Source organism: Bos javanicus, chromosome 10, assembly GCF_032452875.1.
Source record: "Bos javanicus breed banteng chromosome 10, ARS-OSU_banteng_1.0, whole genome shotgun sequence".
Classification (NCBI taxonomy): domain Eukaryota; kingdom Metazoa; phylum Chordata; class Mammalia; order Artiodactyla; family Bovidae; genus Bos; species Bos javanicus.
In genome coordinates, this window is record NC_083877.1 from 100,708,684 (window position 1) to 100,726,206 (window position 17,523).

The 17,523-nt window shown below is 46.6% G+C and overlaps 1 protein-coding gene across 6 annotated transcripts in view; it reads right to left on the reverse strand.

Annotated features, from left to right (window-relative positions):
• Positions 1 to 17,523, reverse strand: part of FOXN3 (forkhead box N3) — a 437,687-nt gene that overhangs the window by 301,315 nt on the left and 118,849 nt on the right. For all 6 annotated transcript variants that reach the window (XM_061429661.1, XM_061429669.1, XM_061429665.1 and 3 more), the window contains exon 2: positions 17,370 to 17,485. The gene's annotated coding sequence lies outside the window, so the exon portion shown is untranslated. The remainder of the gene's footprint in view (positions 1 to 17,369; positions 17,486 to 17,523) is intronic.

The following is a 17,523-nucleotide window of genomic DNA, read 5'->3' on the forward strand; positions in this document are numbered from 1 at the left end:
TTCCCGAGATGTCGGAGATGCAGAGTATCATTCTGGCTTGATCGAGAGATTTGTTTTACTATTCTTCCCCCCATTTAAAGTGTACATTTTAATGGTTTTTCGTATATTCACAAATACATGCATCCATCACCACAGGTAAGATTAGTTTCAAATGTTACTCCAATTTTTATGGAAAACACAGTTATTCCAGTGTTTTATGGAAAACACTGAGCACCCAGGCAGGGAGAAGTCAGCCAACAGGCCTTACTCCCCTAGTCTCCACCACCCAAAACTCAGGAGCATCCAACTCGAGCAGCTTCCCAGTGTCTCTGGACCACCACCTCCCCTTCTCTTTCCTCCTTTTCATCTCGATGATTTACTCGATCACTTCTAAATGTAGAAAAAGGTAAAGAAAATGTAAATGGCCCCTACCTCACCACCTAAACAAGCAGGCCCATGTAAATGTTAAAAAGAAAGTGCTACAGGCAGGCTTGGTTTGGGGTTTTTTGTTTTGCTGTTTTTGAAGACAAAACAATACAGGAATGCTCTGCCTTCCCTCCTACCTTGAACGCTCAGTCCTCTCTACCCTCATCTTATGTATCCTGCCAAAAATAAGTATAAAGATATAAGTACATACATGCACACACATATATGACTTGAGTTTTTTAATGTAAATAGGACTCAACATTCCTGAAATTTGCTTTTTTTTTTTTTCCACTTAAAAATGGTCTGGATAATGGTGTGCCCCTCATTCCCAAATCCTAACATCCAATGTGATGGCATTTGGAGGTGAAGCCTTTGGGACATGATTAGGTAACAAGAATGGATCCCTCATGAGCGGGAGCAGTGCCCTGACAAAAGACACCCTACACCGCACTCCAGGGCTTCCCCGTGGCTCAGTGGTAAAGGACCCACCTGCCGACGCAGGAGACGCAGCGGACGCGGGTTTGTTCCCTGAGTTGGGAAGATTCTCTGGAGGAAGAAATGGCACCCCATTCCAGTATTTTTGCCTGGGAAATCCCAAGGACGGAGGAGCCTGGTGGGCTACAGTCCATGGGACTGCAGAGGCACACAGGACAGAAACAGAGCTTCCTAGCCTCTTCCAGCAGCTGAGCACAGACACCTGGACCCAGAAGTGGGTCCTCACTAGACCGTGCACAGAGCCTGACCACAGCCCTTCAGGCTCCAGAGCCCTGAGAAGCACACTCCTGTTGCCTACAAGCCACCTAGCCCGTGGCCTGTGACTACAGCAGCTTGAACAAACTAAAATGAAAGGCAATGAACAAAGTCTTAAATCGAAATATTTGCTTTGCACTCCGTCTACCATGCTACTTTCTGATTATGTCCTGCTCTGGAGCAGGTTTTTTAACCTCACTGCACCACGGCATTTTCATGTGTAAAATGGAAATAGGTGAGTCAATACGTGTCAATTTCTCAGACTGTAAACAGCACTCAAAAACATGCATTACTGTTACTTATCACCGTTACTCTGGCCATCTGATGTGAAGACACAACTCAATGGAAAAGAACCCGACAGGAAAGACTAAAGGCGGGAGGAGAAGGGGACGACAGAGGATGAGATGGCTGGGTGGCATCACCAACTCCATCGACAGGAGTTTGAGCAAGCTCCAGGAGTTGGTGATGGACAGGGAGGCCTGGCGTGCTGCAGTCCATGGGGTCACAAAGAGACGGACATGACTGAGTGACTAAACCGAATTGCTCCCTACTCCCAAATATTCCTGAAGCCCCCCAGCTCACACCCAGGCCCACCAGAACCAGGCTGGTCAGCATGACACAGACCAAGTCAAGTCTTCACCTTGATTGTGCAAAAAAAAAACAACCACATTTCATAAGCATTTTTTATACACCAGCTAAACTAGATGTTCAGCAAAGAGAACATAGAGTAACTTTACATTCTTTTGGCAAATTAGGAAGCCCCATTCCACTTGCTGGAATTTCTCAGCCAACTGATACTCTTCAGACATTAGAATTAAAAAAATAAATGTGGCCATTTTGAAGGGAGCTCAGTTCAGTTCAGTCCCTCAGTCATGTCCAACTCTTTGCAACCCCGTGGACTATAGCACTTCAGGCCTCCCTGTCCATCACCAACTCCCGGAGTTTACTCAAACTCATGTCCATCGAGTCAGTGATGCCATCCAACCATCTCACCCTCTGTCTCCTCCCACCTTTCTTTCCCAGCATCAGGGTCTTTTCCAATGAGTCAGCTCTTCCCATCAGGTGGCCAAAGGATTGGAGTTTCAGCTTCAGCATCAGTCTTTCCAATGAATTTTTAGGACTGATCTCCTTTAGGATGGACTGGTTGGATCTCCTTGCAGTCCAAGGGACTCTCAAGAGTCTTCTCCAACACCACAGTTCAAAAGCATCAATTCTTCGACGCTCACAGTCCAACTCTCACATCCATACATGACCACTAGAAAAACCATAGCTTTGACTAGACGGACCTTTGTTGGCAAAGTAATGTCTCTGCTTTTTAATATGCCATTCAGGTTCATAACATTGTATGGGAGGCAGTGATCAAGACCATCCCCAAGAAAAAGAAATGCAAAAAGAAAGGCAAAATGGTTGTCTGAGGAGGCCTTACAAATAGTTGAGAAAAGAAAAGGAAGCTAAAGGCAAAGGAGAAAAGGAAAGATTTTGAAAGGACTCGTCCTACAATTATTATGTATTTTCCTATTATTTTCTTAAAAAAAAAAAAAAAGTAAATACAGTCCAACCTGCCTCCTTATCTCACTGCCACCATCACAAACACTGATTATCCTTCTAAGTCTAGAATCCTAAGAACCTGTTCTACCACTTGTAGCTTTGAGACCTTAGGCGAATTTTTTAACCTCTTTGTGCCTAAGTTTTCTTGGGACTCAGACAACCAAGTTAATTAAAAGTGTGGCTGCATTTACAACACAAAACCAGCAATGATCAACTTAAAGTTTAGTGTACAGATTTGAGGAAAGCTCTTTTGTTCTCTGGGATATTTTTTGTTTCTCCCTAACTCCAGGGAAGATCCCCTGGAGGAGGGCATGGCAACCCACTCCAGTATTCTTGCCTGGAGAATCCCATGGACAGAGGAGCCTGGTGGGCTACCATCCGGGGGTCGAAAAGAGTCAGACATGACTGAAGCGACTTAGCACTGCACAACTCCTGGCTCTATTTCAGAGAGCTGGGTTTGCTGGCTCCGTGAGGCTCTCTTCTGTGGATATAAATTCCTTGTGGGGGCTTGAAGGACATAACTAAGGCCCTGCTGGAAATCCTTACACCAACAACACAAGCCTGGAGCCAAGTATTCAGTTCCAACAGACAGACTTGAAGCCAGAGGCCTGGGTCAGAGATGGATGGAAGATGCCGAGAAGATGGAGGCGAGGACAATGGGAGCCTCTGGGAGCCGGGAGTGAGGAACAACCTCCCACCATGGGCCGCACGCACAAAGCAATAGCCCAACCTGGGGGGCTTTGTATCTGCAAGAAGAAATCTCCAGATGCCCACATAGGAAAATGAAGTTTAAAGGATGACTTTCAAATACGGAGACAGTCCACAGTGAATACCCAAAAGGGGAAACCAAGGGATGTGGCTGTCCAGAAGGTCGGTGCAGGAGGAGCTGAGTGGGCCCAGGGTTGGCCAAGCCGGGGACAGTTAGGGGTGCTCCACAGATGGCCCACCTGCAAACAGGCACACTACAGGCTTGCTCACGGGGCTTATATTGTGTGTGAGACAGGAATCTGGGAGGCTGGCGCCTCCGGCCACTGCAGTCCACTTTTGGGAAAGGACAATGCTGAAGAGATGAAGCAGCTCCAATTCAGGTGACTGGTCCATTTTTCTGAAGGATGCAAAGAATTCTCTCGTAAGCTCTGCTCACTGGCTTCTGTTGAGCTAGGTTTTTAGAGTTCTATCAATAAGAGGCATTCCAGGTGGCACAACGGTAAAGAATCCGCTGCCGATGCAGGATTCGTGGGTTCAATCCCTGGGCTGGGAAGATCCACCGGAGAAGGAAACGGCAACCCACTCCAGTATTTTTGCCTGGAAAATCCCATGGACAGAGGAGCCTGGTGGGCTACAGTCCATACACTCACAAAGAGTCAGATATGACTGGGTGGCTGAGCACACCTTGTATACGATGGGCATCATAAAGTTGTCTATAAATAGTTCAGCTCTCTCTCCTTCAAGTGCACAATTATCCAACATTTTCCCCACTTTGTTGAAGTTAGGTGGGAGCTAGATTTGGCCAGTAAAACGTGAGTGGATGTGACACAGGTCACTCCTGGACAGCTTCAAGAGCCAGCAAGAGCTTCGCTGTTTTCCTTTTTCTCAGTCTTGGTGATGGGGTGTGTTCTGTCACCTCCATCTGGGAGCGAGGATGAGGATGACTTAGGCCAGAGTCCCCCAGCCAAGCTCAGCAGATACGTAGGATGAACAAGAAATAGTATCTTCATTGTTTCATGCCCCTTAGTCTGGGGGGGCATCTGTTACCCATAACCTAGTCTACCCTCAGGGACACAAACGCACCACTCAGTCACCAGAGCGTGTTGTCGTTGCTCCGTCACTAAGCCACGTCCGACCCTTTGCGATCCATGTACCGCAGCACACCAGGCCTCCCTGTCCTCCACTGTCTCCCAGAGTTCACCCAAGTTCATGTCCGTTGAGCCGGTGATGCCATCCCACCATGTCATCCTCTGTCATCCCCTTCTCCTCCTGCCTTCACTCTTTCCCAGAATTGGGATCTTTTCCAACGAGTCGGCTCTTTGCATCAAGTGGCCAAAGTACTGGAGCTTCAGCTCTATTACCAGATCATGACCTTCTACTGAACTGGCAACTGGCTGTATTTCCACAGGGTTTGCAGTACTAGGAATCCAGATGTTTATTACAGATGTACACACAATTTTTAATTATGAGAAACCAAACTCCTTTGCAAAAGTTCAATCCCTGGTCTGGGAACTAAAATCCCACAAGCTGCACAGTGGGGCCAAAAAATAAATATAAACAGCTCTCAAACAATCGTCTGAACTCTCCAATTCTTCTCCCGAGACCCCAGCGAACACTCCCCGGTGCAAGGCTAGAGATTAAAACATGCTCAAACGTGTCATCCACCAGTAGAGAAGGCAACAGTGCTAACAAGCCCCAGTTTCTGAAGTGGAAGATTCCCTGGAGAACACTCGATTGACACACGCGAGTACCTGCCCGGATGTCAGGCGGGAATGGCCATACACGAACTTCTTTGTCCGATCTCTTTCTCTGTTGAATCCAGAGTTTTAAAAGCCAGTTCCTTGAATATCACTATGGATTGACACCCCCAAAATCACGTTCGCCCCTATTGCTCATGACTCCAAAGTCATATTTCAATTCATCATTTTATTTACAACAGGAATGGAGACAAAATTGTAGTAGTCTCCTACACGGGAAGAATCCACAAGGTTTTCCTCCAGCACCTGGATCAAAACATACGTCTCACACAATTGCAGCGTCATCCTGGAACACTTGCTAAGCTGTGACCAAAAAAAGCTTCCCATGTCTGAAGAAGAGGCCCCAGAGACACAGATTCTGCTGATATGAAGCCACTGACTCAATCATTTGGGGTCAGATTTACTGTTTTAGCCATCATTACCTATTTCACTTATAAATTGGTATCGATCTAGTCATCTTAGTGATTAAAATGACTATGTGTGTGCTGCGTGCTCAGTCGCTCAGTCATGTCCGACGCTTTGCGACCCCATGGACTGTAGCCCGCCAGGCTCCTCTGTCCATGGGATTCTCCAGGCAAGAATACTGGAGCGGGTTGCCATGCCCTCCTCCAGGGGATCTTCCAAACCCAGGGATCAAACCCAGGGTCTCCTGCATTGCAGGCAGATTCTTTACCAGTTGAGCTACCAGGGAAGCCCCTAAACAATTATACCATGATCTAATTTCTTAGGTTGTTAAAATGACCAGATCAGAGTCACAGCTGATGGAGTCAATAAAATGCCTGGAAATAAAGATGAGGGGAAATGTACAGCCAACCCACTGGATGTTAAGGCCAAAGAACCTGCCAACCACCCGTATCCGCGCCTTAAGCGTTTCTGTTTGTATCTAAATTCTGACTTCCCAAGGTGCCCAGGGGCCAATCTCTAGGAACTTAGATGTGCGTGTTGCAGGACCACTCGGATGTAACAGTCAATTAAATTATTAATGAAAGAACTATACAAATAAAACATCATGCTCTTTTATGTAGTAAGAATTATCATTGTAAGCAATGCAAATTGAATAATAAGAATCATCAGGGCAGCTTGGTGATAAGCTAACAATTTCCGGCAATCAGACCAAACATCTCTACTCAAGCTGTTTAATAAAATAAATAGCAGGTTGTTGACATTTTTGTTCAGTTAAGCAACATACAACCGGAGGTTACTTACAGTGTCCTGGGTAAAAGAATTTAAAAAGAAGTGGAGACTGAATGGTATTAAAGAGAAATGACTCTCGACTCCCCTGCTGGTCCTGTGGTTGAGAATCCACCTTCCAACGCAGGGGACACGGTTTCAACCCCTGGTCGGGGAACTAAGATCCCACAGGCTGAGGGGAACTAAGCCCAGGCTGCAACCATTAAACCCTCGCACTGCAGAGTCGGAGCACCGCAGTGAAGACCCAACAAAGCCAAATAAATACATATATTTCTAAAAAAATAGTAAAATGCTCATCAGATGTTCCAAAAACAAAAAAGGGGAACCACTTACAATGGGGGTGATTTAGATATTTTCATAAGAAATCAGTGAATCCTATAAACTATCCCAGAATCAAATGATATCTCTGGTTTATTTATACACACATCGCACATATATATTTACATATACAAATGCATTAAAGGAATATACATATACATCCCCAAAACAGATTCTTATGATGTTGCAGGTATTTTCACGTGAGGGATAAAGTTAAGTGCCATACAAATAATAGGCCGTGACTATATAGAAGCATTTATCAAGCACCTAACTTCCTATCATGGGGGTACGCACCACTCTGCAAAGAAAAAAAAAGCACAGCATCTCCTTAGTTACCTTAGAGGACCCAGTGGAGCAGTCTAGAAAGCATCCAGTCCTCACCCAGAGCTCAGCGTCGCCCAGTTTTCTTGCAGTTCACCCGAAACTGATTCACAAGAGAAGCTGTCCATTCACAGATCCAACTACCCACAGAGAACATCTATTAAATTCTAATTGGCAAGTAATCTCGACCTTCCAGTAGCTCCTGCAACCCATTCCCTGCCTCGATTTTTGCACCTGGAAAAAAAAATATGCTTTCTCTCTGGGGTAATGACAGCCTCTGGTATTCAAGGAAAGAAGGTCAAAGACAGTGAGGTCTCCGCAGCTCCCGGCAAGGAGAAAGACATGCGAAGAAGCGGACTGAACTGACCTGACCTGCCGTAAGATGTGCTCACTTCACAAGCCCACCCTCTCCTAGCGTCTGAGTGTCGGTTCAAAGTCCAGCCACTGAGAGGCAGGGACTGGGCTTGGGCGTGCGTCCTGCCCTCTGCAGAGCGCCTTCCCTTCCTTCACCATGAGCCGCCATATTAACGAGGGCAACTGGGACACCATTCTCTTTCAAAGGGTATCAGCTTCAAAACAGATCTCCTCTCAGACTCTGGGAGACGGCCCTGCTCTGAGTCATAATTATTCCTTTGAACCTAACTCTCTACTATTAAACCAAAAACCTCTCACCTGAGTTATGTGGCTTTCATCACTGATGGAGATATGGTGGTTTAGTTGCTCAGTCGTGTCCGAATCTTGCGACCCCATGGACTGTAGCCCACCAGGCTCCTCTGCCCATGGGATTCTCCAGGAAAGAATACTGGAGTGGGTTGCCATTTCCTTCCCCAGGGGATCTTCCTGACCCAGGAATCGAACCCCGGTCTCCTGCATTGCAGGCAGCTTTGAGATGAGCACAAGTCTGAGTTTGAGCTCAGACGACTCTGTCCCTGGTCAACACCCAAATATCCATTTGGGGAGTTCACACACATATACCAGAGGGAGAGTAAAATAAATGTGGACAAATAAGTGTCCACTATAGGGAAAAAGCACAATACGGCACTTTGGGCCAGGAAGTAACGGCCCACTCTCTGCCTTTGCAGGGGCAATGTTGTCTGCCAGATTTCCACAAGGAGACAAAGGTGTGACTGTGTATTCTTTAATTTTTAACTTTCATCATGTTTTGCCCACATCACACCGCATGCAAGATCTTCCTTCCCCAACCAGGGACTGAACTCACACCCCCAGCAGTGGAAGCGCGGAGTCCCAAGCACTGGATCACCAGGCAAGTTCCAGACTATGCTACTCTTAAGCCAGAGTGCTGCGGACACATGCCTAATCATCGTTCCAGAGGCCTTTATTTTCTCCTCCCTGAATGACAGAGAAGTCGTAACTGCTGCTACGTCTCGAACACTTGCCCGCCTCCTGTTAATAAGGAGGATAAGCCAGAGGCTGTGCACCTCCAGAAAACAGCAGAGGAGCCAGAAAGGAGGAGAAGGAGGTGAGGAGGGACCCAGGGAAGACAGGACGGGAGAAGCCAAGGCAAGGAGGTTCCCAGATCGTGATTCTGCACCACGAGGAGATTCCAAAAATGGTTTCAGGAGAGGCGTAGGTTGCCAACTTTTATTTTTCCTAGTAGAGGATACTGAAGGCACTCTCCTGCGCTTGTTTTTCTCTTTGCCTTGGGCTGGGGAGCAGCTCATCTTTGAACTCTCATTTGTGCTTATCTGTCTGTCGCCCCACCCGACCCCGCAGGCCCCTCAGAGTCCTCCCCGGAGGAGCCCTGGTGTTTGGGGACCACTGAAATAGACAGACTGGACCCCGAATCCGAGGATTATCACAGACTTCCTCACCTCACTTGAGAACGTTCACATTTCCTTATCTCCCTTCTGAGAACTTCTGTGAAACCCCTTTTCTAAGGTGATATAACTATATGGCCATCTCAAAAAAAGAAAAATCAACACATTTTACATTGGATTCCTTTCAACCCTTGATAAGGAAGGGGGATGTGTGCTTCTAATGGAAATGAATTCTAACAAAAGGATGTATTCACCCTTCCAGCCCAGGGGCCCGACCCCACGGTGGCCAAGAACACCTCCTTTTGCAGGCGGACAGAAGGAGCAAGGACCAAAGGGTTCCATCTATTCTTCTTGACATAAACCTACTCTTCCCCTGGCCAAGATCGCGGTTCTGAAGGCAACCAACGGGCAAAGTCTGAACCCAAACCAGGGCTTTCCGCAGCAGCTAAAGATGTAGACCAGCTTAATCTCTGATTCTTGCGAAACAAGGACCATATGTGTAAAAGTGGCCCGCTCAGGGCCTTTGCGTAAAAATCTTGCTCATCCCTTGAGACTAGAGTTCTGTATTCGGCCTCTCCCTTCTTGGCAAACAGACTGCCAGAGGCCTTCAGCCTCAAGAACTGTTTGGTGGGACCTCCCTGGTGGTACAGGAGATAACAATCTGTCTGCCAGTGCAGGGGACACGGGTTCAATCCCGGGTCAGGGAAGATTCCACACGCCATGTAGCAATGAAGCCCGTGCTCCGCAACTACCAAAGCCCTTGGCACCTACAGCCTGTGCTCCACAGCGAGAGAAGCCACCACAGTGAGGAGTCCCTGTGCTGCAGCGAAGACTCGGAGCAACATATGTCGATAAATTATTTTTTAAAACAGAACAGTTTGTTGAATGAATGAATGAGTTCTCATACTGAGCCTGCTATCTTTCATTACAGAGAAACAAATGATTTAGAAATCTTTTCGATTCATTCTCATTAACGAGTGGATTTTAATCTCATTACCAGTTATCAGTCAAAACCATAATTCTTGAGTCAGAACAATTATCATCATTTAAGAGCTATCATAAAATGAGTGTTTACTGCCTGCCAAGCACTGGGCCAAATATTTAACTTTCATTTATTTTTTTATTTTTAATTGCAGTGTAATTGACACACAACATTATGTTAGTTTCAGGGAATAGTATTCCAACAATGGAATACATTATGAAAGGCTGACCAGGACACGTCCAGTAACCCTTTGTCAGCACGCAAATCACTACAGTCTTACCAACTGTTCCTTGTGCTGTATATGACGTTCCCATGATTTTACAGCTAGAAGTCTTCCTCTCTTAATTCCCTTCCCTTATTTCACCCAACCATCCTCCCCCGTGCCAAATATTTTATAAGAATTATTTAATTCGCACTCCAACTCTATAAGGTAAATATCACTATCCCCATTTTACAGATGGGCAAATGCAGGCTCAGATACCTGCCATTATTTTCTAGGAATCCACAGCTCAGAAATCTATACCCGAAGTCATTCAGCCGGAAAGAGGCAGGACAGGAGTCTGAAACTCTGGCGATACTCTTGTCCCTGACATCCCCCTGGGGCCCTTGGGGCCCTTCACCAAAAGTACCCCGACCAGAAGCCACGCTTTCACAGGACACTCACTCTAATGGCACTGCTGAAAGGCCCGGCCATCCGCTCTTCCCTAGAAGCCCGCGGCCTTCTCACTGCCTTCTGAAGTCCTGCTCAGGCCTCCCGCCGGCTCTCAGGAGCCCTGATATCAGCCCTCGGGCCTCGGTCCCACAGCCACCATTCTGTCCAATCAGACAAGGCCATTTCTCTGAGGATGGTCAGTGCCATTCCAACAGGCTTTACAAGGGACCAAAACCCTGATCTTGCTGTAAAATGAAGTACGCCCTCCAAAGTTCACAAATCTCTTTCATCAGCTTTGGTTCGTGATGACGAGACAAACAGTCGTGGGGAAGCTATTCCCTCCCCACCCTGCCGCCAAAGCCCAGCTGCGTGGCCTTCCTGGGAGGCTTCTGCGGCCCCTCGGTCTATAAGCAGAACACAAACTCTTCTTTCCTCACAAAAATGAGTGTGACAACCAAGTGACACAGTAAAAAGATTTTGAGAAAACAATTAATGCCTCCCACAACGAAGGTCTTAATATCATACCTTTTCCAAAGGTTCTGGCAAATTCTAACGGGCATTTATTTACAAGGCCAAAGCACAGATCCAGAAACCCTCTCAGTTACCTATATGGGGATTTAAGGAAATGTTTCCGGGAAACACCTCAGAGCCATTACCAAGAGCGCTAAGTGGGCAGCCATAGGAGAACTCCCGAGCAGGTGGATGAATCAGTCCTTGGGAGAGTTTTCTGTTTGGTTTATTAACATTCGGGCCCCCTTTACAACTCAAGCATAACTTCCCCTGACACGAAAGTGACTGGGCACTGAGATTAATTGCCCAGTTTTTAATTACAGTTGGCCTCTTGGCCCCCCATGTTGTAAGTACCCTGTCTCTCGGGGCACTTTGACAACAAGTGATCTGTCGTTGGCTATTCGGAAAGAGCTTTGGTGTCTGAGCAGTTTATGATTATAAAATAAAGGGTTCTAGCCTTCTAAGAATCTAACACCCTCTTTGTGTGGCCCACGAATGCCTCAAATAATGAGACCATCACAGGAAAACACGCTGAACTGAGTTTCTCGACTGTCTGCACACCCTCTAACCTGTCGAGCTGTCTCTGCCTCTTCTGCCCTTAGACGCCATGTTGAACATGGATTTCTTTTTCCCTTTCTGGAGTCTCTTATTTTCTCCATTGTATTCATTTGGAGGGGGAAAAAAAAATAATCTCATAAATGTCATTTCCTATTCCAAGCAATTTGCTATAGGCAACTACACCATTACTTTGTACAAATAAATTTACATAAATCATTATTAGAATGTTTTATCTTAGCAACATTATTTGGTTCCCAGAGCACAAATTAAATGCATGCTTAAAGCAGAATATTTTAAAGTTACTCCTATACTGTTTATGAGACGGGATTAGAAATTTCCACCTAGTTCCTCTTTCATAATGGAATTCCTTTAGTGTTCTTTGGACATTTAGAAACCACGTGTATAGCTGTCTGGGGGTGGGGTGGGGTTTCTGGAAGCCAGCAATGCAATAGATGATTCTGATACAGCTGGCCCACTTTTCAGAGTCTGTTCCCTTTGATTCTGCAGGGTCGGTTTTCAACAATCAGTGATTCGGAATGCCAGGGGCCCGGGAAATGGACACCATCTCCTGATTAGATGGGTTTTTATCCGGTATTATTCTGCAAGCACACTGGTCTTCAGTTGTGGTTTGACTTTCTTTTTTCTAATAAATAGATTTGTAAATAGACTTGCTGAAAATGGAGCTGGCTTTGGACTCGCTATTTGCGTTGGGAAGATGCCTGTTTGGATCAACTGCACCACACATGGCAAGTCTTCACTGGCTCAACTTCTACTCCACCCAAGATTTCAAAATAAAATCTTTTCTCCCTCTATATAAAGGCAGTGCCCATTTTGAAAACACGCTGCCGTTGTCAACATCGGGGAAGAGAGTGAAGAGGGACCGAATAACAGGAGCGGAATTCGCCAGCCCTGGCCCCACTATCTGCTGGTTCTAGAGAAGGCCTTCGTGACTTCATGGCTCATCTTCTCATCGGGGACCTAAAGGACTGGGCTCACCGCTCAGGGCGGAAACCTTCTCCCAGTGTGTGGTCTGGAAACAGACTCCAAAGCCAGTGTCAGGGAAGTGGGGCCCCACATGGTCGAGGACACAACCCTTGTGAGGGATGAGGGAGGCAGTCACGTGGAATTTGCTTAACACAGACCGGGGTGCAGAGCAGAGCAGCGCGACTCGCTAGCTGTGATGATGCGGAATTTAAACCTTCCTGTGCCTGTTACCTCATCTTAAAATGAGATTACTTGCACCTACTTCACAAGTTTGTTTGGGCTATTAAATGAAACCAGGAAGGCAAAAGCGTAGAACATTGTGACTCTTAAAAGAGGCTCAGTAAACAGTAGCTGACATTAATCTCCAAGGATGACCAGTGGGGTCAAGCTGGGGCGTCATATCTACGTACTGTCCATACCAGCATATTTCCGGGTGTGAAGGGAACAGCTGTATCATAATACGCTGGGTCAATGGCAAACGCTATGATACCTTCAGGCGTGCTGGGGCGTGTGTGACTATTCCAGCTCCAGTCCTTCACAATTCAAAACCCAGTGAAGAAGTAAGGTAGCAATTACAGTCTACATATTTTACAACTTGCGATACCTTTTACAGCTCTTTCATAAACTGTTTAATTTGAGCCTTTCATAAACGGTGTGAAAAGTATAGGTCTTAGTTAATTAGCCTTTAATGAAGGGCAGACAAAAGACAGATAAAGTTTGAGCTTTCCCACAGTGACCCAGTGTTGCAGGGGCAGGCAGGACCCTGAGCATCCTTCTTGCCCCTCCCTCCTTCCCAGTCTCCTAGCAACAAGAATCATGTGACTAGTTCCGGCCAATGGACTATCAATGTGGAACTGGTCTGAGTCACTCCTGGTCTAAGCCACCTAAGAATGGGTGTGTGTTCTCAACTCTTTTTTCACATATCGCAGCAACCAGGAAGCAACATTTTGAGACGTAGGTGTCACAAGATGGGGGAGACAGGAAACCTCAGAAGCTGGAGGCAGCAAAGCCACATCAGTGCAATCCAATTCTGGCTGAGTGAGAAATAAACTCTTATTGCACGAAGCCCCAAAATTGGGGGTGTACTCTTTACCCTAGTATACGACATAGCCTACCTTGGCTCAGCAAGTTAGCAGGACTAGAACCCACATCTCCAGCTTTCACCAGTTTTCACTCAACAGTATCATAAAATCCCACCAGACTGGGACAATATTGCCAAGATTAAATGCCATAGCTTACTCATGGCAAATCTTCAATGCTTACTCAAAATGTTTATCTGGTTTAAAGTAAAATAGTTCATACTCGGTGCCAAGTGAAAAAAGTTTCAAAATGCAGGGTATATTTTAATTTGGTGTTTATTTGTTCCAACATCTATATTAACCCAAGAAGTCTGGACGCCTCATTTTAAAGATAACCCTAATAATTAGGTTGTTGAAATGAAATGGCTTTGGTGTCAAATCTAGCTTTAATTGAAAGTTAAACAGATGAACAGAAAGATCCGACAGAGGATGACCACCTCTCTGCCTCAGTCTAGAGACTCCTCTCTTCCTCTCTAGCTTATTCGAATCCTGCTCAACCTTCCACCCTATTTTCTTTTGTTTCTTTTAGATTTCTTTTGGTGAGGACCATTTTTAAGGCCATTATTGCATCTGTTACAACACTGTTTGCATTTTATGTTTTGATTTTTGGCTGCGAGGCATGGGGGATCTAGTTCCCTGACCAGGGATCAAACCCTGCATTGGAGGGTGAAGTCTTAACCACTAGACCAACAGGGAAGCCCCCATATTTTCTCTATGAAGGAAAAAGGTCTACACCTCAAATTTTGCAAACAATGGTTATGCAACTGCCTAGTCCAGAGAATGGCAATTTTTTTCTGTAACGGGTCAGAAAGTAAATTCTTTATGGTTTCTGACCCATCTATTCAACTCTGCCCTTGTAATGGAAAAGATAATATGGAAATGAATAAGCATGGCTATGTTCCAAAATCAGACTGATTATATTATTTGCAGCTAAAGATGGAGAAGCTCATCTTTGAAATATCAATAACCTCAGATGTGCAGATGACACCACCCTTATGGCAGAAAGTGAAGAAGAACTAAAGAGCCTCTTGATGAAAGTGAAAGAGGAGAGTGAAAAAGTTGGCTTAAAACTCAACATTCAGAAAACTAAGATCATAGCATCCGGTCCCATCACTTCATGGCAAATAGATGGGGAAACAATGGAAACAGTGACAGACTTAATTTTGAGGGGCTCCAAAATCACTGCAGATGGTGACTGCAGCCATGAAATTCAAAGACGCCTGCTCCTTGGAAGAAAAGCTATGACCAACCTAGACAGCATATTAAAATGCAGAGACATTACTTTGCCAACAAGGTCCATCTAGCCAAGGCTCTGGTTTTTCCAGTAGTCATGTATGGATGTGAGAGTTGGACTATAAAGAAAGCTGAACGCCAAAGAATTGATGCTTTTGAACTGTGGTGTTGGAGAAGACTCTTTAGAGTCCCTGCACTGCAAGGAGATCCAACAAGTCCATCCTAAAGGAAATCAGTCCTGGGTGTTCATTGGAAGGACTGATGCTGATGCTGAAACTCCAATACTTTGACCACCTGTTGTGAAGAACTGCCTCATATGGAAAAGACTCTGATGCTGGGAAAGATTGAAGGTGGGAGGAGAAGGGGATGACCGAGGATGAGATGGTTGGATGGCATCACCAACTCCATGGACATGAGTTTGAGCAGGCTCTGGGAGCTGGTGATGGACAGGGGGCCTGGAGTGCTGCAGTCCATGGAGTCGCAAAGAGTCAGACACGACTGAGCGACTGAACTGAAGTCACTGTGTTCCAGTAAAGCTGAATTTGCACGTGTGCCTAAGCATTCAGTTGTGACTCTTTGCAACTCCATGGACTGTAGCCCACCAGGCTCTTCTGTCCATGGGATTCTCCAGGCAAGAATACTGGAGCGGGTTGCCATTCCCTTCTCCGGAGGATCTTCCTGACTCAGGGATCAAACGCACGTCTTCTGCGTTGGCAGGAGAATTCTTTACCACTAGTGCCACATGTGAAGTCCCCAAAACTTAACTGAGGGACATTGAAATTTGAATTCTATATCATTTCTATGAAGAAAAAAATGCTATTCTTCTTTTAATTTTTTCCAGTCATCTAAAAGTGTGAAAACCATGTCGGCTTGTCTACCCCCAACAACAAGGAATGAGTCACACCAGCCTGGCGGGCCCTTGTTGACCCACCCAGGCTTAGAAGAGGCAGAGCAACAACAGGTTAAGCAACTGCTTTCATGGGAGGAGAAGAGAAATTCTGCTGTTCCAGTTCTTCCACTTCCTGGAGGCTGGGGACGCAGAGCCCTGAGTCCAAGAAGGCCAGAGCTCCTGCGTCTGCCCGGCACTGGGTCTCATGGAGCATGGTGTGGCAGGGCGAGTGTGGCCAGGCAGAGCTGCTGGGACGAGCAGCAGCCTCAGGAGAACCTCAAGCCCCGGAAAGCGGCCACTGCTGGATTCAAAAGAGCTGAGGGTGGGTGAGGTCCACTGGGCCATCGCAAAATGAGCCAGCCCACTGGGCTCCCACCCCTGACTGTGGCTGCAGCTTCAGTCCCGAGGCCCTCCCCATATCCTGGGTTTCAGAACTCTTGGTACACTCTTGGCATCAACTTACAGACTCCTGCTTCTTCCCACCCTTCCCTTCCATTCCACTTCTCAGCTCCGAATCAGCTCCTTGGAATCACCAGGCTCCGACCTCACAGGGCACTTGGCTCATCCCAGGGCCCCGTGAAGCCACGCCTGCCAGTCCAAGCATGGAGGGGAGGGGGCAGGTGTAGACGGCAGACAGTCAGCAGACAAGCAGAGGCCAGGTGTGGACAAGCCCAAAGAGGCAGAAGGCTGGCCAGGGAGCAGGGTGACCAGGGTCCCCTGGAGGCAGCTGTCAGCCGAAGCAGCTCTAAGGGGCAGGCAGGGTTTCCCCGAAGGAACCTTAAAGAGACAAGGCCCAGTGTGGGAGCCTGGTTCTGGCTGGGTCAGAGGCTCAGGGTCCTCCAAGACCCATCTGGTCCAGGCGCCAGGCCCTCCCTGGCCGGGCTCACTCCCACCACCGCAATCAGGCCAGGCAGATCCTCTTCCCTCCGGCGGAATGACCCCAGTGACACGGCCCGCCGGAGGCCCTCCGTCCTCCATGAATTCTAAGTATCTCAGTCCCAGTTCTCCGAGTCTTCTCGTTCCCTGAACCAGAGAACCACCCCCGCACACAGCCCCAGCCAGCAGCTGAGCACCCTCTGCCACTGTCTCACCAGCGAGTCTAGGCTCTTTGGCTTAAGTGTGAGCTGCCTGAGGATATACCTTATATTTTTATACATCCTATAGTTTTTTATCCCCATCTGTCCCAAGCACACAAAACAGATACTTAACAATATTTATGAAACCCAATTCAAAGATTCAATGTAAGGAAGATTACTATAATTCAGGTGAAACACAGCATTGGGTTGGCCAAAAAGTTTGTCCCTTAAGATCTGCTGGAAAAACTCAAATGAACTTTTTGGCCTATCCAATATTATGAGAAAGAAAATGATTTAGAGAAACCATGTACAGGAGAAGCTAGTTTCTACACGAAAATCCCCAGCGATGCTCCTACGGCTTTGTGTGTCTACGACACACACCGAAGTTTTAAATAAAGACGTCATTCAACATTCTTATTATCTTAATGCCTAAACTGATTGACCACACTGTCAGTTTGATCAGCTGCATATATTGATCATTAAGAAGATAGGGAAGAAGAGGGAAAGAATATCAATTGCTGGAAAAGCAATCAATCTGGCATCTGCATTTAAATATTGCTTTGGTATTTCATCTATTCAGTGCAGTCTCCATGAGGCGTAAACGAGCTGGGGAAGGCACAGCGTGGTTACCTGAGTCAGAATGGGTCCAGGAAACCACAGTCAGCATTGCTCCAGTCACAGAAAGGACAGAGAGGCCTCCATGATCACAAGAACGCTGGTCTTCCAGGAGATGGTGCGTCTAGTGGCTGGTGGAGAGGAGCAGAAGGAAGATGGGATTAGAGCA